Genomic DNA, 18,788 nt, shown 5'->3' on the forward strand with positions numbered 1-18,788 from the left:
CTACCATTACAACACAGGCATTACCACGCATACCATTACAACACATTGCGCTGGGGGGCGCTCTAGGATAGGGAATAAGTATAATTTTATATCCAACACCTTCCCTAGTGTCCACGGGGACTGGAGTTGGAATATAAAATTATACTTACCACTATCCAGCACCTCTAAGCGCTATGCGTTGTAACGGTATGCGTTGTGAATACCGCGTTGTAATGGTATGCGTGGTAAAAGTATGCGTTGTAACATCATACATCCGTCATATAACGTAGTTTAACATTATTGCCAGCGTGATGCTTGTGAAATCTGCTGCTTGTACTCTACCAACGTTACTGACCAAGTTACGCCCCAGTTCAAGGTAGCCACAGACACCGGCCGTTGCGGTGCCGCAGAAGGAAGATCTGCGTGAGTTCCTTTTACCATGGGGGTCAGATAAGTAATCCATGTACTTGGAATACCTGGGGCTGTATTCTGATTAGGGTGCACTTTTAATAAGATGCACCTGGTGTAGACCGGGTCTGTGTGCTCCACTACCATCAATGCAGTGCCCACAGGACTTGCATGCCCTGGGGCAGCTGATTAGTGTAAAACGGAGCGGCTGCCTTTCTGTGCGGGTAGCTCCCGGCATGCACTTTCAAGGGAGACAGGGATCCCGCTGCAGGCAGGTGCAGTGAGTTTCCACACCCGCCTGCAGCCAGAAGCCTGGGGGTGTCCATCAGATCCATTTGCCCCCGTTAGAGAGCTACTGTCAGAGGTGCCTACTGACTGTCCGCAACCTGTTTGTGGTTCACAGTCAGGGGCGGCCTTAGGCATGTGCAAGCTGTGCACCTGAACAGGGCCACCAAACCCCAGGGGCCACCATGCCAGTATATTTCCTTAATATAATAATCCACTGAGGAAGGATACATAGCGTGGTGGCCCCTGACAGGCATTTGGCGACCTCCGTCTCTGTTCCACTTCCAAACACCCTGACCCCCCCACTTCACTGGCCTCCGTGCTCCGCCCCGCCCGGACCCCCTCTTCCGGGGCCCCCTACACTCCCTGCCCAGGGCCACCTTGAGCCTAGAGCCGCCCCTGTTCACAGTCATGGTGCCTCCTGAGGGCCTCTGTACCTCTGCTTGTGCACTTTTTGGGACCAAATATACTTTTGCTTTTAGCCAGTTTTTTTTTCCAGATTGAGTAGGGTCCTGCAATTTCACCAATAATAAAGTGTTGCGGAGGAGCCAAGATGGCGGACGGGACGGACGTGTGAGCTCCCGGCTCCGCAAGCCATCTGCCTTTGCAGCAATATCCTGTCCTTAATCCTTGCTCACACCGTGTTGAAATGACGGAAAGAACGCGTAGAGGCTGCTTGCTTTCCTTTGGGGCCTCCGCCGTCTGATTTGGTGCAGAACTCGCTGAGTTCGACGACCTCCGGAGCTGCCCGGGTGGCTGTGCCGATCGCCACCGCTGGACATCACGAGACCTAGCCGGCAGGACGAGCGGGGGAGGTGCCGTTGACTACGGGAGCATCGCGACTTCGGAAATGGATTTCGAAGATCTCTCCCAGTGCAGAGTGACTCACCTTGGCTGAGGTGTGTGTCTTTATGCAACCAGAGCCCTCCACGCGGCGCTTCCCCCCGCTCTGCTACTCATCGCCTGGACAATCTCCATTTTGGGGCGACTCCCGACTGCTACACACCCGCATTGACGAGAAAGGCGAGGTGACTCTCGTTCTGTGCGACCCCCTTGCTGTGGGCTGCATTTCTACCTGAGGTTTAAACGCTTGCCTTTCAGTATAGCGAATTCGCCCCCCCCTCTCCTTATTGCGGACTCCCTGAGGGGCAGCAATGGCGCTTGCCCTTCGGGACGAAGAGAAGGCTGCTCCACTATCCCTATTGCGCGCTGCCCTGCCTGTTTCCGGACTGGAGGCGGACCCCGGGGCATCGCCGCTCGCTGCGGATCGGCTGTTATCTCGGAGCACTCTGACTTATGGGGATATTCTGATCGCCCTTGCAGACCTGGGGACAACATGGCGGCGAAACGTCCAAGAACTGATAGAGAAGATCGAGGGAGCTTCATCTGGCGTAACGCGACCGGGGCTGGCTGACCCTCTGCTACCTTCAACATTTTCTGGAACGGTTACAAAGTCGCACTATGAGAGGGCGGAGGTGCGCAGTGCCCCTGGCAACAATGTTGATGGTCTTCTCCTCGGTGAGGTTCTCGATACAATGTTACCCCCCACTTTGAGAACGGTGACTCTGTCCCCACATTGGCTCTGCTCATCGATCCTCCAGTGCCTGACCCCCCCTAAGGTCTTTGCCTCCGGAGCCGTTTCTGTACAATGGTGGAGTGTGTGTTGTCAGGGAATGGAGGGGGTGATCAACAGATTTGATGCTGGACTTGGTGGTGACCGGGGACGCTCCTCTCCGCCTCCTGTGTTTCTTCCTAGTCTAGAGCGGCAATTTTGCTCCTTTGTTCTACCCGGGGAGTGCTCGCAGCGATGGCCAGCCCTGGCGGGATTTTGCCGTTCAGGACAGGGCTGAAGATGTTTTCTCGTGGGTTTTGCTCGGACGGATGGCGGAGACCCGGACTGCACTGTATTTTGATGGACTGTCTGCATCAAACGTGCTCCTTTTTCCCCACTTCAGTTCATACTTTCTAGGTCCTGCTCTCTATTCTTGTTGTGGGGGTTGCGATTAATGTGCTGATCTGTGACTTTAGGTATGGCTGATTAGACTCTTTCTTGGCTGTAATTTTCTTGAACTTATTGATACACGGTGGGGGAGTTGCACATGGCTGTGTGAGTTCGGGAGACCTGATTTTGGAAGGAAACTGCGGCCCTCCCCCGGGGTTAGGTTTCTTGGGAGGTTTAGGTTAGATTTTTCTTCTCTGGCTCCCTATATCAAGGTGACATTATATCTTTTTCCTTTTCTTCTCTTACTATCTCTACTATATTTCGGGTTTATGGGGCGACAGACGCGCTGCTGGGGGGGGGTAGGCCGTAGCCTTCGCATGCGTGTAGGGTGGGGGTTGTGGGATGGGTATTCTGTTTCTTTTTGTTCCTATGGTGCCTTGTTTTTCGCTTTCTAATTTATTTCTTCTTTCTTCTATCTTGGGTCCGTGTCGACGTTATTGCCGGGTGGGTGGCGGTGAATGCTGTTAGGGCCTTGGGTCTAATATCCTGGTAACATACATCCTGGCCGCCATTCTGCCTAGTAGGATTTGTCTTCTGAGTTGCTGGGCTGTGTATGCCTTTGTTGATATCACTATTTCACGTCTTCATGGACCCTGTTCTTTCTTTTCGTTTATGTTCCCAATTTTTTATTGAAATGGAATAGATGGACATTATTGCTTGCAATGAAAACTTTAAAATTAACCTTCACAACTCCTGAGACGCGACAGTAAGGGCTCTACAGTGTAACTGCTGACTGCTTCCTGATTATATTGTTGTACTGTCGTGTCACCGTCTTGCATGTACATGTGCTCAACAGTATTTGTGGCCGGCCTGAAGGTTGTGGGCCACTATTTGTACTTTTCTGGATGCACTAATAAAGGTTTTCAAAAATTAAAAAAAAATAAAAAATAATAAAGTGTTGCAATACCATGACAGAAAAAAACAAGTATTGACAAAGCCAAAAGGCTGGCGACCTGTGCCATACCTATTGGCTTTGACAGTGGTTGTTCCAGTCTGTGTTTTCACATGGAGTCAACATCTGTGGCTGCGTCTTGCCAAGTGACCAGCATAGACCTAGCCAAAAGGCTTGTGACCTATGTCAGACCTATTGGCTTGGCCAGTGCTTGTTTCAGTTCATGTTTTCGCTTGGAACCAACATCTTCGGCCGCACCTTGCCATGTGACCAGCACTGTTCCTTCAGTTGGCCATGTCTAAGATATCTCCTTTCTCGCCCTCCAGCTGTACTGCTCAGGCCCTGCCAATCCCTCCATTCCAATGAAGGCCTTATCTTCCCTATAAAGGCTGGCATTGTGCATAAAATAACTCTATTAAAGGTGAACTTACAGAGAAAAGGTCAACACTAATTTTTTAGGTTTCGCCTGGGGCACGGAGCGTTAGCTCCGCCCCCAGGAGAAATCTCTAGTTTTCAGTAAGGGGGACTTGAATACGCCCCTCTGTTCCATTGGCTAGCTCCATAAATGGAGGCTAGCCATTGGAACAGAGATCTGTCCGTCAAGGCCGGACCAGATTCGGGGGCGTTCCTGAGATTGTTTCCCTCTCCACCCACTTCTGTTCGTCATCACGGTGGTGGGTGTGTGTTATTTTTTTTTTCGAGTGGGCCTGTTTTGTTCCTTTTCAAAGTGTCTGTTGTTGGAGTTGGCTGCAAGATTTGAGTTCCCACGAGGCAATCAGGTAAGGAGAATTTTGTTTATAAATGTGCGTGCGCCGTGATCCTCCCCCCTCCCGCTATCCGTGCGCCGTTCCCGCCCGCCCCCCCGCTGTCCTGTGCCCGTTCCCGCCCCCCTCCCTCCCTGTGCTCGTGGTGCTTGTTTTGGAGTTGGCTGCAAGATTCGAGTTCCCATGAGACAATCAGGTAAGGAGCATTTTGTTTATAAATGTGTTTTTACGTTGTAAGTTTACGTATTTTGACGTTTTGGCTCTTAATATCTTTTTCTCTGTTTCCTTTTTATTTTTATCCCGTTCCCGACCCCCCCTCCCTCCCGCTGTCCGTTCCCGCCCCCCCCTCCCGCTGTCCGTCTAACCGTTCCTGCCCCCTCCCCACCTCCAGACTACGTGGAGCAGAAATGACGGAGGGGGAGCTGAAGAGCGAGGGGGTTGTGTTGTGACTAGGATAGCTCGCAGCAGTAGGGGTATGGAGGGAGAATTGAAGGAATATCGTTCAATTGTGGTATAATACATACTGTGACCGGAAACCTAGAGTCCGGTTCATGGGTGGGGGTGTACAGGGTTAAAAGCCTTCAGAGTAGCATTTGGGATAAAGTGAGCGAGTCCCACAGATTGAAAAGCCCTGGGTCATTTAGGTGAGACACCAGGTGGGGGGCTTAACATGGGTAGATGAGCTGTTTATGTGTGTTGTATATTATATGCCGTATGATCCGATGATATCTTTCCTTATGTAATAGCTGCAATGTCTAGAAAACTGGTGGGAGGATACTCGCGCTAGGGATGCCTTTAGGCGATACAAATTTGAAGTCATTATACATATGTGCGAAAAGGATGAAATAGTCTGTATTAAAGGATTATGTATTTGCTGTGACTGTGTATATATCTATATATACACAAACAAAAAGTTTGTGTTGAATGCGTGCATGTGAGGCAGTTGGAAAATATAAGGAGGATAGGCAGGGTGTATTTGAATAACGTTAATGAGGGCAAAGCTGGCTTGGGATGCGATACATGTGTAAGGTAGAGATGGGCAGATGTCACGTGTTCAGGGATTTATGGATTGATCGCATCGGTGTGACCTTATATAACGTGTATTAGTTGAGATTGTATGTCCTTTGTTGACAAACTGCCCCAAATGTGTGGTAGGCTGAGAATGTGTGCAGTTGAGATGAGGCTGCAGAAGTGTAGGTGAGGGTGTAGTGAGGTATAGATAATGTGAGATACATGTGTTGGGATTAGATGGTCATGGAAATTTATCTGCTATATTTTGGGTTAAATACGTTTTCGGGCGCATAGCCGAAGTGCTAGATTTGCAGGGGGTGTGGATGTTCTAAAGCCTTGGTCGGTAGGCGGATGCCATTGTCTGCGGTTGCGTTGTCGTCGAGGTTTTAAATGTTTACGTATGTATTCACATCACCGTGCTGTTCTTAATCGCAATGCCACCAACACTCAGTGTGCCTTAACATTTCCAGATCGAACAGCTGTTCTTCCACACAGCACTCTCTGTATTGATTTGTAGCGTGTCTGCTGATGCACGTTACATTCTTAATTGCTATTAACCCAAGCAGAACTGCGTGAGCGCAAATGCATGGATTTGTAAACAATGAAAGGCCCTGCATTGTGTAGGCCGACTTTTGGTCATTGTGATGCACTGCCGCCCTCCATGCCACTCTGTTCCTTTTATACATGCTGGTTGGTGTCTTGCACTGTGTAAACAATAGAAATTGAATTCCCAGCATGACCATTCTCAAAATCCGGGAGTGCTCTTCTTTTTTTACAGGATACATTAACCACGGATTTGCAGTGCATGTGGGGAGCTACCACTCGGAACCTCCACCCCTAATTACTTTCTACACTCCACTTTTTGCCAGTGCTGCGTTTCACAAATCAATACAATGCATCTCTCACAACGCAGTCAACTACATAGATGCATGGCGTCATTTAGAAAGAACATTGGCATATGGCTGTACTAGAATATCCCATTTGCCTAAGAACATCTTCAAACAAGTGGGATTGTTGTAAGGAAAAAATAGTTACATAAATCCCGTCGACTCAGTGGGTAATAGCCTTGAAGCCAAAAATCCCACACAACTGTTTCTTCAGACAGATAGTACAAACTCTTTGTTGGTATGGTGCTATTTTTGTAGAGGAACCTTTAGCCAATTTTGAGTTTTTAGCCATCCCCACCGTGTCGTGACTCGCACGGTTAACGTAAATGGTGAAACTATGAGTTTCAGAATATTGTGGGAGTGCAGAGTGCATAGGGAGTGCAGAGTGGAGAGTGCATAGGGAGTGGAGAGTGCATAGGGAGTGGAGAGTGCATAGGGAGTGGAGAGTGCATAAGGAGTGCATAGGGAGTGCAGAGTGAAGAGTGCATAGAAAGTGCATAGGGAGTGGAGAGTGCATAGGGAGTGGAGAGTGCATAGGGAGTGGAGAGTGGAGAGTGCATAGGGAGTGGAGAGTGCATAGGGAGTGGAGAGTGCATGGAGAGTGCATAGGGAGTGGAGAGTGCATAGGGAGTGGAGAGTGGAGAGTGCATAGGGAGTGCAGAGTGCATGGAGAGTGCATGGAGAGTGCATAGGGAGTGCATAGGGAGTGGAGAGTGCATAGGGAGTGGAGAGTGCATAGGGAGTGCAGAGTGCATAGGGAGTGCAGAGTGGAGAGTGCATAGGGAGTGCAGAGTGCATAGGGAGTGGAGAGTGCAGATTGCATAGGGAGTGGAGAGTGCACAGGGAGTGGAGAGTGCACAGGGAGTGCAGAGTGCACAGGGAGTGGAGAGTGCACAGGGAGTGGAGAGTGCACAGGGAGTGCAGAGTGCACAGGGAGTGGAGAGTGCACAGGGAGTGGAGAGTGCATAGGGAGTGGAGAGTACATAGGGAGTGGAGAGTGCATAGGGAGTGCAGAGTGCATAGGGAGTGGAGAGTGCACAGGGAGTGGAGAGTGCATAGGGAGTGGAGAGTGCATAGGGAGTGCAGAGTGGAGAGTGCATAGGGAGTGGAGAGTGGAGAGTGCATAGGGAGTGCTGAGTGCATAGGGAGTGCAGAGTGGAGAGTGCATAGGGAGTGGAGAGTGCATAGGGAGTGGGGAGTGGAGAGTGCATAGGGAGTGGAGAGTGGAGAGTGCATAGGGAGTGGAGAGTGGAGAGTGCATAGGGAGTGGAGAGTGCATAGGGAGTGGAGAGTGCATAGGGAGTGCAGAGTGCATGGAGAGTGCATAGGGAGTGCATAGGGAGTGGAGAGTGCATAGGGAGTGGAGAGTGGAGAGTGCATAGGGAGTGCAGAGTGCATATGGAGTGCAGTGGAGAGTGCATAGGGAGTGCAGAGTGCATAGGGAGTGGAGAGTGCAGATTGCATAGGGAGTGGAGAGTGGAGAGTGCACAGGGAGTGGAGAGTGCACAGGGAGTGGAGAGTGCACAGGGAGTGCAGAGTGCATAGGGAGTGCAGAGTGCATAGGGAGTGGAGAGTGCATAGGGAGTGGAGAGTGCATAGGGAGTGGAGAGTGCATAGGGAGTGGAGAGTGCACAGGGAGTGGAGAGTGCACAGGGAGTGGAGAGTGCATAGGGAGTGGAGAGTGCATAGGGAGTGGAGAGTGCATAGGGAGTGGAGAGTGCATAGGGAGTGGAGAGTGCATAAGGAGTGGAGAGTGCATAGGGAGTGCAGAGTGGAGAGTGCATAGGGAGTGGAGAGTGCATAGGGAGTGGAGAGTGCATAGGGAGTGCAGAGTGGAGAGTGCATAGGGAGTGGAGAGTGGAGAGTGCATAGGGAGTGCATAGGGAGTGGAGAGTGGAGAGTGCATAGGGAGTGCAGAGTGTGGGCTGACGAGCCTGGGACCCCGCACCTGCGCGCCTGAGTGGTACTAGACCTGGCAATATTTGGCAGCCACCGGCAACCCCAGAAGATAAGAAGATGGCCTATTCCCTGCTGATGAGGGGTAAATACCCCGAAACACGTGTACAGGGATGGCGAAGAAAGATACATTGCAGAATACAAACTACACTGACCACAGTCCTTAGGGGCGATCCCGCTGGTGTGTGAGTGGTGTGCGACCCCACCCCCTTTTGAAATGTTTAAGCTCCCTCGAGCTGTGGGCTGACGAGCCTGGGACCCCACACCTGCGCGCCTGAGTGGTACTAGACCTGGCAATATTTGGCAGCCACCGGCAACCCCAGAAGATAAGAAGATGGCCTATTCCCTGCTGATGAGGGGTAAATACCCCGAAACACGTGTACAGGGATGGCGAAGAAAGATACATCGCAGAATACAAACTACACTGACCACAGTCCTTAGGGGCGATCCCGCTGGTGCGTGAGTGGTGTGCGACCCCACCCCCTTTTGGGAGTGCAGAGTGCTTAGGGAGTGGAGAGTGGAGAGTGCATAGGGAGTGCAGAGTGCATAAGGAGTGCAGAGTGCATAGGGAGTGGAGAGTGGAGAGTGCATAGGGAGTGCAGAGTGCATAGGGAGTGCAGAGTGAGTGCATAGGGAGTGCATAGGGAGTGCATAGTGCATAGGGAGTAGGGAGTGCTATGGAGTGCTAGAGAGTGCAGAGTGAGTAGGGAGTGCTAGGGAGTGCAAGAGAGTGCAGAGTGAGTAGGGAGTGCTAGAGAGTGCAGAGTGAGTAGGGAGTGCTAGAGAGTGCAGAGTGAGTAGGGAGTGCTAGAGAGTGCAGAGTGACTGCAGAGATTAAGCTAATGGCAATGTAAATGACAATGCCATTTATTTATCTGTTATCAAAACCAACACATAAATACAAATTTTGTCACTTACAATGCCAATAACTCTAACTTTTCCAAAGGCGAAACCATTGCATTGTAAATGCTTGTTTCATCTTGGATGGGTTTGAGTGGAGTGCAAGGTATCTTGCTTAGCAGTAAAAACTAGTTGGCACCCCTCCCAGCACTCATTACAGGTGCTGGCTAAAACATGTTGAGGGAGGGGGTCGGCCTCCATCCTTCCCGAACCTTAAGGGCTCCAGGGACCCCATACCCAGGGCTGTTTAATTTAATAAAGGGGAGGGTGGTGCATAACCCTCCCTCCCATCCTCTTTGGGGCCTGGAGTCCCCATCTTCTGGGGCCTTTTTCATCAATTAAGGACAGGGGCCATTTGGATCTGCTCCCAGAGCCAATAGTGGACCCGGAAAAGAACCCCTGGGGGTCTACATGGGTGTCCGAGTACCCACCTGAGGCTCCCACAAAACACAAATACTAAGTGCACTATGAGTCGGCATTGCTCTTGCCTTGCGGGAGCAGCTTGTTTTGCTTTCTCCAACCAGGCAGGACCGGAGTTTCCCTTGCCGCAAGAGCGTGGGCAGGGAAACATATCTGCTCCCACCCAGTGGGGGCATTTTTAAAGCTCCTGCCGGGTCGGAGCAGACATACCCTCCCTTCTGTGTTCCGGGACTTGGCTCCCAGGGACACAGTGAGTGAGCCCCACGGAGATGGGGGCCTCAGGGCCTTTTCAGGCTTGGGGAGGAGGTCTGTGCACCCCTCTCCCCTATTAAATTGTATTTGGCCACAGGGGATTGGCTCCCCAGGCCTTTTCGTGCTCTGGGAAGGGAACTTTGTGCCCCTCCCCCTTCATTATATGTTGGTCACAGGAGATGGGGTCCCCGGGGGCTTTTCAGGCTTGGGGATGGGGGGGCCGTGCACAGTCCTCCCCTTTCTAATTATGTTGGCCCCAGGGTATGGGGTCCGTCGGGCCCCCATGGGGCCCTGGGAATGGGCCACACCCCCCCCCCTCCGCTAAACGTTCGATTGTACCACCCCTAGAGCCCTTGTCCACCCCAGGGGAATGGAGAGGATATTTTTTGTAGTGATGGAGACGTATGTTTTGTTAATTTTGTTCCAGACACACTTATCCTTTGCAAATTTGTGACATTAGTTTAAAAAAAGGGGCACCTGGGACCTCTCCACCACACCAGGCCTAGAGGGCAGGATATCCCTACCTTGCCTCCTTTTATAAATGTTAAACATTTTCTGTTGTCTTTTCCTGACCCTCAGGTTGTCTTTTCCTGGCCATCAATCTGAAAGACCAGACCTACCCAGTAGCTCTGCATTATGAAAAAGAACATCAAAGCAATAACAATTTGTTATCCTTTTTCATATTAGACCAACTGGTGAGAACAGAGAGAGGAGGGGACTGGGTCAAGAAATTAAGAACGCTTGAGTCCCGTTACATCATTATGCTCCAGACAAAAAATCCGATAGTTTAGTTTAAAGGAGTTTGTAAAGCGCCTGGTGATAGGCCTGAACAATGAAGAGGAAATGTGGGTACATCTATAGTAACCAGCATAACCAAAGTAGTGAACTGAAATAATTTCCCCGTATTATGTATCTCCTCTACCCCTTGATCATTGATTATTTGATTGTTGGATTTTTTGAATTTTTGATATATTTTTCATATTGTTACGTATGAAACTGTATTATGCTGCTTCTCCCTTCCCATGATTGTGTATCCTCCCTGTAAATGATGATGATGAGTAAGCCCATTCAGGGCGCAATAACAGGTACTGACAGGATACCTCGAGGCACGTTCTAAGAGAGTGAACTGAGTCCGATGTACTCTGATGCAAGAGTCCGTCGGAAAGCCCATTCAGGGCGGAATACATGATGTAGCATTTCATTGCTAGGCAACAGATTTAAAAAAACAGTTAGGAAATGTAAATTGCGGAAAAAACCAATGTATGGTTAAACAATATGGTAAATTTATATGAATTGAATATACCGCATATAGAATAGTTTAAATACCTATGCAATGAGGTAAAGCCAAAAGAGAAATAAGAGGTTGCAAATGTCGATTTGAACACTCCAAGATGGCTGCCAAAAGTGAATGAACTTATGTGCCTCTTTTATGTTTATTATTTTTAACATGTGATGTGTTGAATGGTAACTTTATTTAAATGAAAAAAATGTCTCTGTTAGCCAGCACTGACGAAGGCGGCAACGCCGAAACGCGTTTGTTTGTTGACTGAGTGTACGCGCTGAAATAAACCAAGCGCAGAGACCGATAAATCGGGCTGGAGTGTCCTTATTTGTGGAACAGTTCGCGGATTGAACTGTGGGTTGGAGAGATGTTACGCACTCCACCGTGCGTTAAGGAGGCACCCGGGGTAAAGCGGAGCGGCAGATGGTGAATGTGAGTTGTATATATATATATATATATATATTCCAGAAGACTGACGAAGTTCATGCCCGCGCCTCTTAGTCAATGGCGGTTCTCGACGGGGTTTCGCCTTGCCCCTTTAAATCCAAAAAGATACTGTCATTTGTCGTTCCTGTGACAGAGAGTCGAGGCCCCGTTCAGCTTGTTAAGTGATTTTATTCGGCAACAACACTCAACGCGTTTCGCAGCCTTCGCCGCTTTCTCACGAGAAAGAAAGCGGCGAAGGCTGCGAAACGCGTTGAGTGTTGTTGCCGAATAAAATCACTTAACAAGCTGAACGGGGCCTCGACTCTCTGTCACAGGAACGACAAATGACAGTATCTTTTTGGATATATATATATATATATATATATATATATATATATATATATCCACCAAAGATGTCCATGCATCAAAGAACGCACTCCTCCAACCAGTGAGTTTTAACAACCTTTTAATGCCAAAGGAACAGGATTGCAGCTCCGACAATACCCATTTGCCTGACGCGTTTCAGAGCATTTGTGCTCTTTCTTCAGAGGCAGTTTAAAATCAGATCACATTTCCATGCTCCCACAGTTCCCTGCGTGCTTGTTTGGTTTGGTTTATGAGCCTCTAGTGCGCCCTTCTTTGAGTGTGTTCTGATGCACGCCGGAACTTGTAGTTAATTTCATGCATCATTTTTCACCTCCAGTGGTTGTGTGTATTTTAACCCCTTCCACGCTCATGACGAGCTGGGCTCGTCATGGCGTAGCCTCCTCACACGCTGATGACGAGCCCAGCTCGTCACGTAACGTGCGGTTTTAAAAAACTCAGCACAGGAGCGGAATTGCGCTAGCGCGCATGCCGTTAAACAGTTTCATGGGGTCAATAACAACCATCCAGTGGGCCTCAGGGCTGTAATCTGGTTCCACATTAGTTGCACCAGCTGCACTGTCCTTTAATGCATGGACATCTTTGGTGAATATATATATCAAGCTCGTTGGGGTGTGTCTACAAATTGAGCCGCACTCGAGATACAAGTAGCTTTCCCCATCATCTTTTTTAGGTACAGGCAGCGTAATATCCGGTAGGTTCAAGCATCTGACGACAGCCTGACGCATTTCGATTTACATCTTTATCAAAGGCTTGCATGGTCAGAAGGGTGCATAAAAGTACTTCAAATCAAGAACTTTATTTCCCATAAGGCAACGTGCTGAATCGCAAGCAGCCCACTGGGCCAAACGATATTCGCCAAACCAGGAAACAAAGTACTTTTATGCACCCTTTTGACCACGCAAGCCTTTGATAAAGATGTAAATTGAAACGCATCAGGCTGTCGTCAGATGCTGAACGTACCGGATATAACGCTGCCTGTACCTAATATATATGTATGTATGTATATATATATATATATATATATATATATATATATTAGGTACAGGCAGCGTGCATGCACTCTGCATTGGCAACAGCAACAATTGTGTCCGTGGTCCTGCTTTCGCGCGCTCGCACTTGGTCAATGCTAGTATATATATATATATATATATATATATATATATATATATATATATATATATATATATATATATATATATATATATATATACTAGCATTGTCCAAGTGCGAGCGCGCACAAGCAGGACCACGGACACAATTGTTGCTGTTGCTAATGCAGAGTGCTCTATTTAAATCAACGAAGCTGCAGTCTCCAGACGCGTTTCGGACACAGGCAGTGTCCTTGTTCACAATATATACAATCATTAGACATGAAAAACAAATTCTGGAGCTTAAGGTTGCAATAGGTGGTGGCATAACAGATTAAAAAAGCTACGGACCCCCCCTTCGGAGAAATCTGCTGCCCCCCCTTCGGAGAAATCTGCTGGGCAGAGGCGCTGGGAGAGGGAACTGGGGCGCACTCTTTCAGCTAAAGAATGGTGAGACGTATACTACCGTGCTCACCACACGGCCAGGAATACCGCTAGCAGGGAGGCGGCGGTCAAGATCGCCTACTACTGGCACTTGACCCCCGAGCGTCTACACCAGGGAAACCCGAGCAAAGACCCTAAATGCTGGAGAGGGTGCGGGCATACGGGGACCATGCTACACATCCTGTGGGACTGTACCGCGGTACAGGAATATTGGGCGGCGGTACTCAAGGACATAGACACTCACTTTGACTCCGACATTCCACGATTCCCAGCTTATGCTGTTCTTGGACTGCCGAACGACCTGACGTTCCCACTCAAGTCCTTGAGGGGAAAACAGATGGGACTGGCAATGGGGGCAGCAACGCAGCACATCTTGTCACTATGGGGGTCCACTAGGCAGCCCACACACACGGGGTGGTTACACCGGTTATGGTACGTCATGGGGATGGAGAGGATACAGGCCTCGCTCACTCAGTCCTCCGAAACTTTCAGAGAAACTTGGCGACCACTCATCTCTCTACTTTCCCAAGAATTTACGGAGCTCACATGCCCGAGGTATCTCCGGGTCCTGAAACTGGCGGAAGGGTTTAGAGATGAAAAGACCAGAGTGGAACACAAAGTCTAGCCTGTACACCGTACAACCACCTTTAAGCGCTACTAGGAACACACCGGGCGGGAGGAGGGAGGTCGGGGGGGTCGGGGTTGTTGGGGGGGGTAGGACACAGTTGGGGTTGGTTGGGGGGGTGGGCCTGTTGGGGGGTTGGTGGAAAAGAGTTCTGATGGTCACAGGGGGGCGTACCCCCCGCCAAGCAAACATACTCGGGCACCCGGACTTGCCTCACTTATGGACGCACAATGGGGTGCGCAATAGGGCTGGGGACGGGTGCCACGACATAGCCTTTTGTTTCTTCAAATATTGTATGTATGACATCGCTTTGTGGAACTCAATAAAAATATATTTGATCAAAAAAAAAGCTACGGACTTAAACACGTCTTAACTGCATGCCTTGTGGTGTTTTGTTTTGTAGCACTAAGTCTCCCATGGAGTTGAGCTGTCAAATTAGCGCCCTGATGTAACAGCAAGGCACGCTAGTTTAATTTCCCGTGACAGATGACCTGACATGACAGGCGTGGCAGGTTACACAACACAAGAAGTGAATAATATGAAGAACACTGGGACACGGACGTCGTGGGTTGCACAACTGTTACAGGAAGCGAGACACGTCTGAAATCGAGCTGGTTCACGTGTGGGATTACTACACCAGAGGAGAGGCCTAGTGGCACAATTAGCAGCTTTGGGCTTAGAAGGGCTGCGATGGAATCCTGTCTTCATCAATGGAGCACATTGTGTGATCTTGAGCATCGGTGTCTTTCGAAATTGGGAGTACTAAAAGAAACAGTGTCCAGTACTCAGCATACCGCAAAACATCTTATAGAACTATTTTAAAGTTCCAATGAGAAAACGCAGCAGCCATTTTGTAGATCTTATTCAGCTGATGACATCACAGTTGCAGACCCCTTCTTCAGTTGCAGTAGCAGTACACGGAGAGTGGATCAGGGCTTTAAGTGGGAGGTGTTTGAGACCAGGCAGTAATAAAAAACCGACTTTGAAACAGGTCCAGTCGGACCCTATATTCGTGTCCTTAATTTTAACAGACTAGAACACTAATCAAGCTTTTCTGTTGTCTTTTTTTCTTTTCCTTCCATCTGGTTAAACCTCAATAAAAACATTTTCTAAAGATCGTGTTTTCAACAATTACTGTAAAAACCCTTAAGGCACTCTACGCCAGCGATGTAGTCCCTGTTTTCATTTCCCGTGTTTTGCTTCATCTTGCATGACATAAACCGTTTGCTTTTCCAGATAATGAGGGGGAGATGTATTACTTTTTCACACAGCGCAGTGCAGCAGATGCAAATGCTGCACTGAGTGGAAAGGAGTCAGGAGGAGAGCGCCAAATTTACTAAAATAAGTCAAATATTAAAATAAAACTTCCTTCAACCTCGTGCCGGCTCTGAAATCAGCTGCCGTGCGTCATGGAGACACCTTTGTGCCACGGTGAAAGGGTGTCTGTGAGTCTAGCATAGGTAACCCTTCGAGTACAATATATTATGCTGAGACTCACTTCAACCCTTTTCCCACTTTGTATGCGTGCCGCACAGTGCAGCACACAGGCAAAGTCGGAAAAGGAAGGAGAAATGAACGCATTTCTCCTTCCCTGCGCCTACTTTAAAAGGGCGCAGCTTTCTGACGCTAAACCCAGTCTGCTGTGTTTAGCAAATGGGGTTTAGTGTCAGAAACCTTGTGTGGTTGCAGGGAACGCCCATGCGCCACCCATGGTACGTGCCCATGGCGCAAAGTAATGCAAATCAGCGCTATGTACAGCTTTGTTCACGTTATTTCCAGCACTAAACAACTTTAGTGCTGGAAAGTAAATCGTGAAAAAAAGATTTCGCGCCAATTTTCATCACTTTTATTACGCAAACACGGCGTAAAACCTTAGTAAATCTCCCCCTGAGTTTCTTATGTTTTATTCAGCAATGTATGACGCTTGAGTAAGTGTGTGGATGAGTTCCGGTTGTGGGTGAGTGTTTATGACAGGACACAACTGAGAGCTCTGGAGTTGAGTTTGGTCAGTCAGAGTTTCTCACAGGGCCTGTAAGTGGGTGATACAGGTCTGACTACATGCACATCCAATCCTTGGCCCCTCTGCAGAGTGATTCACTGAGAAAGTGTCAAATTATTGAAAGTCCCAAAGAAAAAGAAAATGTGGTGCTTCACAGACAGAGAGTGGCAGGACATATATTTCAGAGCCCATCACACCGCCCGCAATGTTGCCAGTAAGGAAGCAGCGGTAAAAATAGCGTACTACTGGCACCTCACGCCAGCCCGGCTACATCAGAGTAACCCACGCAGAGACCCCGGGTGCTGGAGGGGCTGCGGGCACAGAGGGACACTCACCCACATCTTATGGGATTGTCCGGAGGTTCAAGGGTATTGGGAGGAGGTGCTTCGCAGCTTTGACGAACACTTTGACACAGAAATTCCCCGATTCCCGGCTTACACACTCCTCGGCCTCCCCAATGCCATCACGTTCCCTCTGAAATCAGTCAGAGGCAAGCAGATGGGGCTGGCGATGGGAGCGGCCACCCAACATATCCTCTCACTCTGGGGCACTTCCAGGAAACCTACACACACGGGATGGCTTCATCGCTTATGGTATATCATGGGAATGGAGAAAATACAGGCCTCCCTCACCCAAAAACGGGACACCTTTCTGGACATCTGGCAGCCCTTCGTCTCCCTCCTATCTACGGAGTTCCATGAAATCACTTGCCCAAAATATCTTAGAGTACTCAGACTCCCGAGGGATTTCCAGGGGGAACCATGCTCCCCTACTTAGGCGCTGCGGCTGTGCCGAACACGACGAACTGAAGTTGTCGCACTTACCACGCCGGGGAGGGGGAATTGCGGGTGGGACTGGGGAGGGCAGGGAGGGGGGGGGTTGGGAGTTGGATGTTTGAAAGACTGGATTTTCATTCGCTTCCGTATGCAGGACATACTCAGTGATGCGGGGCGCGCATCATGTAGCCGCCGGGGACCCTGCCAATGGGGGGAGAGGGGTAGCGGTTCATATCCGGGCAGCCATATGCTCGCCCGAGATTTTGATATATCCTATGTCTACTGTGTTAAACTTTCAATAAAAAGATTTAAACCAAAAAGTGTGTGTTACAGTGAGAAACTGTGGAGGAAAGTGGTGTGAACAGAAAAACTGGATTTATTTATTTATTTATTCAAAGTTTTATATAGCGCGAACAAGATCCTTACAGATATCAGAGCGCTTCACAATGACATGGTAGGGGCAGTAGGAATGAACAGGGGTAATGGGAGCAATGTAGTAGTCACTAACATGAAAGGATAATAATAACATACATAAAACATATAAATATACAGTCAGGTAAACAGGTAGTATAAGACGGCACAAGTCATTGATCCCACTACAGAGGTGTTCAGGTACACTTTGGGTGTGTGGAAGGCTTATACCAGTGTTTTAGTATAGAGAGAGCACTGAGTGGGGGCACCGGGAGGGTGAATCAGTGACCCAACGTGTATCATATATTGTAAGAAAGTAGCGTAGTAGTGTCTCCATCAAGTAGAGGTATAGTGCCAAAGGACAAGGTGAGTATTGACACAAGGCAATGCAGAGTCTCTGATCCAGCACCTATAAGGTTCAGGAGATCTTGGCCAGAAGGATGGTTTTCACCTCTTTCTTGAAGAGTGCAGTGGAGGAGATACGCCTGGTTTCAGGAGGGAGCGCATTCCAGATCCTGGGTGCCATTCCTGAGAAGGAGCGCTTATAAGTTTTCTCTTTCCGGAATCTACGGGGTTTCAGGAGTAGATTTTTTGAGCTTCTATTGGATCTCGAACCTCCTGATATAGACAACTTTTGAGCGAGGTAGTTGGGTGCATTGTGGTGCACGGCCGCGTGTGTCATAACTGCAATTTTTAGTTGTATTCTGGCTTCAAAAGGCAGCCATTTTAGGGACTTTAAGTCTGGGGAAATATGCGAATGTTTTCTTGAGCCAGTAATGAGTCTTGTGGCAGCGTTCAGGGAGGCTCTTAAGGGTGCTGTTGTGGATAGCGGGAGTCCGCTGAGGGCCACAATTCCGTAGTCTATTCGATGGATGACTAACGCTTGTACAGCAGTTTGGAAGTCTTCAGTAGGGAGGAAGGGTTTAATTTTCCTCAGTGTGTTGATTGATGTAAGCACTTCAGTAGAGCACTTAACTTTCCACAGACCTTAGCAATGTTTACTTCAGTTTCCTATTTTTGGGATTTAAAAATTTTCTGTCATAACTATTCACAACAAAATCTTACTTGTTTTTTTAATTTGATACTGCTAACAAGCACTGGCAGATACAAGAGATCTGACTTGTTTCAGGCCTATGTCCTTTGTCCAATATGTCTGGATGCAGGGCACGAGTCGGGCCTACACGCGGGTGGACGGCGTCCACCCACTTTTTTCACAGAGTGGACGCCGTCCACCCTGCTAAGAAGTTGGGCCCCACTGAAAAAGATGCTGGTTTCGTCCCGATGTAAACACCAGGACACATTCAGCAGCGCCTGCACGTTATCTGCTTTCGATCCACAACAATGTGCAGGCAGGGAGAGGGCTTCCTTAGTTAAGCCTCCTGCTGGGCCCATAACAAAGTCAGAATCTGAGGGGTCATCAGACCTCCTTCTGTTCGAGTCTCCTGGCTGGCAGCAGTCTGGAGCCTCACACCTAGAAGCAAAAAAAGGCTCACATCTTGTTAGCACGTCACACATACTTAGGAGAGGCAGCTTTTCAGTTTGTTCAGGCTCTGTTTAGATGTGCATGCACAGTAAGAATGTCAGCTGTGTTGAT

At 48.9% G+C, this 18,788-nt stretch overlaps 1 protein-coding gene across 1 annotated transcript in view; it reads right to left on the reverse strand.

Moving 5' to 3' along the window:
• EPPK1 (epiplakin 1) overlaps window positions 1-18,788 on the reverse strand; it is a 172,636-nt gene that overhangs the window by 31,288 nt on the left and 122,560 nt on the right. The gene's annotated exons all lie outside the window — the stretch shown is intronic.

This window comes from Lissotriton vulgaris, chromosome 4_1, assembly GCF_964263255.1.
Source record: "Lissotriton vulgaris chromosome 4_1, aLisVul1.2, whole genome shotgun sequence".
In the NCBI taxonomy this organism is placed as follows: domain Eukaryota; kingdom Metazoa; phylum Chordata; class Amphibia; order Caudata; family Salamandridae; genus Lissotriton; species Lissotriton vulgaris.